The sequence below is a fragment of the Pogona vitticeps genome, chromosome 3 (genome assembly GCF_051106095.1).
Source record: "Pogona vitticeps strain Pit_001003342236 chromosome 3, PviZW2.1, whole genome shotgun sequence".
In the NCBI taxonomy this organism is placed as follows: Eukaryota; Metazoa; Chordata; class Lepidosauria; order Squamata; family Agamidae; genus Pogona; species Pogona vitticeps.
The window spans coordinates 46,349,127-46,354,384 of record NC_135785.1 but is presented as its reverse complement, the minus strand read 5'-3'; positions in this window follow the sequence as shown (position 1 = coordinate 46,354,384).

Genomic DNA, 5,258 nt, shown 5'->3' with positions numbered 1-5,258 from the left:
CCAAGCCAAGCGGTTGCTGTAGTAACTTAGGAAAACACGACACCTGATTGCGGCGCCTCCCTCCCTCCCCATGCTTGTTTAGCTTTCCTCTAGGAACACTGTTGGCTTCAACCTGGAAAAGGGAGGATCAAGCCATCACAGTGTTTGAAAACGTTGGTGCTCAGAGGGGGCTATTAGGGCTTTCCGTGTTTGAAAACAAAGCTGCCTCCCTGTGGATGTAGTTGAGAGAGCAGGTCAGAAGAGGGCAGTCTTTTTTTGCATGTGTGCTTCAACTGTGCTTTATCGATGGTGTGGGACCCACGTCAAGCCCCTCCACCAATGTGTGTCTGTGCCACTCTCTTACAGCAGGTCAGATCTGTATTTTACCCGATGTGTCTGAAGAAGCGGACTGGTCCACGAAAGCTCACATTGAAATATCACAGTCTTTAAGGTGCAGCAAGGTTTTGCTTACACAGACTGACAGGACTACCTCTTCTAGCAGGTTGTTACTATTTTAACTGCTTTGGCTCTCGCCAATGGAATGCTGGAATATGTAGTTTGATATCCAATCAACAGCTTCCTCAGCTGTAACTTTATAGACACAACTCCAACGCAGCTAGCATCTTTTATTTACACTTAAGACAAATGCCTGGCAAAATCCATCTGCCATGAACTTTAGGGACTCCAAGTTCTATGCACTAACAACAAGACACCCCTGCGAGTCCGAGGAAGTGTACTTTTTCACTCATGAAAGCTAACAGATTATATGATTCTGTAGTAGTCTATAAACCTATCCCTGCATTTGTATTGTGTAATGACCACATGGCTCTCGTATTTCAACATAGTTTGGTGAAGTAGGTTTAAGAAAGCTCTGGGTAGTCTCTTGAGCATCAGCAGAGTTTCCAAAGTACCTTACTCAGCAATAAACCCCAAGATTGTACAGGATGGAGCCTTACAGTAGCAGTGGTATCAAACTGCTACAGAGGAGTAGCGTAGATATACTAAGAAGCCTTCACACATACTAGGATAGAATGACAGGCAAATGATACTGAAGTTCCAATTTAGAGTTGGTCCTTGTGCAATCTGGGTTTGAGTGGGGAGGGGAGATGAGCTCCACAGAATTTCATTTTTGAAGAAGGCAAACCAATAAAGTAAACATCACAAAAAGTGATGGAAAAGAGGAGGAGGAGGAGGAAGAAGAAGAAGACATAAATCCTGGTTGCTGGGTGTGTGTGCATGTATGAAGTGAAACTGTTCAGAAGTCTGGGCAGTTACACAAACATCATTTAGGAAGCTGTAATTAACATTTCAAGTCCATATGGCTTATGCTCCTATTACAGCCTTATAAAGAAACTGTTTAGGATTCATTTTAACAACTGGCTGTGTGTGAATGAGTTTAGGAACTGAGGATTTATATGCTAACATATAAACAGATAGAGACACAAGCCATATCTCTGGCGGTAGTTCTGCACTCCTTTTGGACTATCTCTCAGATAAATTATAGGCAGGGATATAGGGTGATAAAGGAGCTCAGGGGAATTAGAAGGTGGCTGTAACAGAGGAGTAAGCTCAGCTGCCATGTTGTCCTAAAAAGCTGGCTAAGATATTGAAATAAAGAGGGTGGGTGGGTGGGTGGGTGGGTAGGTGTCTGCGTGCATGCAGAGGAAACTGCACTGGCTGTAAAACAAAAATCTGTACTAGGATAATACCTTTATTTGGCCAAGAAAGGTACAGACATCAAGATCCTTCAACAGGCAAGATGTTACAAAAGCAGGATGGAGGAAAGAGGAAGTATGAGAGTTTGGATCCTAAACTGTGCTTTTAATTTTGTTTTGAGAATATAATATATTTGCTTAATCACAAAGATTAGCAGATTGTTTTCTTCATGCAGTAACGATTTCATCAGTGGACAGCTACAGCTTGTTCATTTTCCAAGGTGAAGAAATAGTGACCACATGCATGTGATCAGGGAGAGAGAGACTACGCATGTCTTAAACATGTTTACTCAGAAGTAAGCCCCACTGGATTCAATGGAGTAGTTTACTCCCAGGTTAGTGGGTATTTGATTTCAGCCTTAGGGACATTGATTGATCTTGTTGTACATTGTAGTTTACAGTTATCAACAGAGCTATTAAACACGAATGCAAACATTTCCCCTCAAAGATATATATCACCATAAGCAAACAACATCTGTTTGTGTGTACCTGCAGTGCTATCAAAAATATTTTTAGGAAGCACAGGCCTAACTTTAACAAAATTAGCAGCTGTTACAGAGAATGTAGGTGCATAGCAAAGGTTGTTCTTGTAGAACCATTTTCTCTAGAGCTGACATAATCCATTCAGATATTACTGAGAACTCGAATGACCTTGTTGATGAACTTTTAAACTATATTGACTTCTAGGTTGTTGTCCCAACATTCTAAATACCTAGCTTGTGGAAATTTTGATGACATGTTTGTAGCATCCACCTCTTCTGTATATTAAGGCAAGGCAGGACTGATAAACCCATGGGACGAGCTTCTTGGTAATCCATCACCCTTCCCCATTGTTTGCTCTGAATTTCTTAGCTGCATTGACAATTGTTGTTACAGTGTCAATTTCTCCTGCTGCAAGGTCCTTTCCTTGCAATTTTCTTCCTTCTTTCTAAAATCTCATTCTGTTTTTACCTAAAGTGTATGAGGAAGGAAGGAAGGAAGGAAGGAAGGAAGATGTATGTGGGTGTGCCTTTTACCTCTTTCACTTTTTCACTCATGGTTTGTTAAGAGGAGTGTTGTGTTGCAATAAATGTCATATGAGAGACCAATGCCTCAGCCCCACTGTGGGGAAAAAAGAGTGACTTATGTCACAGAGACCAAAAATGAAGTCTTTGTGAACAATAACTTTCAGCTACTGATAGAAATTGAGAAATGTGTTATATTTTGTTTCTCTTAGCATCTCATTTTTCAATCTTGGGTTTAATTCATTCCCAAATTCAAGAATTTTCTCTTAAATCAGCATGAAAAAATATATGCCTTTTGGGTCCATTCCTCCTAATGCATGTTCTTTTGCAATAACTTTTGCCTCATAGACATTTTAAAAGCAAATTTCCCTATAAAATGCATGTTTGAACACTACCATGAAGATTAGTATGTCTATTTTTGACAAGAGAACACTGCAGAATCTGGAGATGCACAAAGCTAAGTACATTCGTATTAAAACAAACCACTCCCCTATCCATGCTTCTTGGTCAGCTTTTTTTAAAAAAAAAGATATCTAGGAATTGCCCACAAGCTCTGGAGGATCTTGGGTGTCAGACATAACGTATTTTATTATAGTTAGAAAACTATTTCCATCTTGGAGGCACACCTCAACATCTGAGTATGTCTGGGAACCAAAAAATCAATGCCATCAGGAGGCTTGATTCTGTTATGAGTGTGAACTTTTAACAGGATCACCCAAGGCAGAATACTCAAACCTGGGACATCGGACTGAGGGTGCAGTCAGACAGGCATTTAGCCCACTGTTTGGTCCACAGTGGGAACAGGTTGGTTTGCTCCATTTTCTGGCAATCACATGACATAATCACTGGAGCAAACCAAATTGTCCCTGGAGTATTCCTACCTGCACCTTTTTGAGCCCCTGTCAAGGGTTTCCATTTTTGTGGTGTGGGTAGGATCACTATAGACTGGCCAGTTTCAGGCATATAAGATTGCTGGAAATGGACCATATGCCAGCCTTCAGACTGTCAAGCTCCTTCCATTGGAATTTCTGATACCATGACGTGGCTTAGTAACCAAGCCACTTCTGCATATTGGCAAATTGAACACTTTCTCTGCCCCCTGACAGAGGGGTAGAGGAAGTGATTTATATATAGTAGACCACCACTGGTGCATTGCATTATTTATTTAAAAAAGTAAAAATATTTGACAGAATACAGTATTATTTTTTGGGGGGAAAATATGATGAAGAATGTGCCGTTTTAGAAAGTGGAGTGAAAACTACTCTTTAAGCACTTGGAAGAAATAAATCACTAAGAGTGATTTGAGCTATTAAGACTGGCAGTAGTAACATTGAGACATAAAAAATGGAAGCAAAGGGAAGTCCAAGTACAGGCATTTCGAAGAGCCTGCAGGCAGCAGCTTGTCTGGGAAGTATTGTTGAAAGGGGATATACAAATACCCAAATAGTCCTGATATGCAAATACCCAAATAGTCATGAGAAGAAGCTCCACTATGCTCATCCAGATGGTAAACCTCACACCTGCATGAGAAGGAAGCTATTCAGAGGTGAACCAGGCATCAAAAGGATTAAGGGTCAAATCAAAAGCAGAGCCATGGCAAACCTCAGGTCTAAAGGATTGACAGACAAAAGTATCCAAGGCAACTTTGAGATTAAAGGTAGAAGGGGGGAGGGTAATATGTTAGGAATGGGAAGAGAAGACAACAGAGAAAGGAATTTAAGAGAGTTAGGCTAGTCAAAATAGCATGCCTGGGGGCTAACAGTATGGTAGTGCAGGGGGAAAGGAAAGGAGAAGCATGGCCTTCATAGCAGGTTAGTTCTTTATTGTTTTAAAAATGTGTATTTCTTTGCCAATTTCCAAAAGCCTGCTTCTTGTTTTTGCAACTTTCTTGATTTTGCAACTTTATTATTTCCTGGCGTCCAGTTAAATTTAACCTTTATTTGTTTTTATCCTTATTAAAAAAATTCTTTTTCAGTAAACTTTCAATAAACTTTTCAATAAACTTTCAAGACATTTGGACTGGAGATTAGAGGAACTCCGATTCTGAATCTGATGCTTGGCCATTTGACTACCATGTAGGTTCTGAGAACACATTAAGAACATTTTCTGAGCACATGGAGCTCATTTAGAAGGAGGATTGTGGCAGCAAGAATAATTAGGTGTTTTAATAACATAAACTTCACTCTAGAACCTAGTAGGGCAGATCCTGGCTTCTAGCACCTTCTCAAGAATGTCCCCTATCAGACCTTGCTTGGAGGCACTCTGCACATTTCCCTTACAAGTCAACTTAAAAGCAGATGTATAGAGCAAATTACAGAAGGGTATATTTTATACTGATAAAGGTTTTCTAGGTTCATCATAGCTGACATCATCACAGTAAAGGGTTAATACCAGAATGAAATCAGACAGTCCTTGACAAGCATTTCAAAATTCATCTGGGTATCTTGACTACAAGTATTTTCTTTGTTGCAGTAATTCTAAACGATTTCAAAGCTTTCTAACATTTCTCAAGTTTTATTTATCTGCATTGCATCTATGTTTCATAAATTCAAGAATTTTT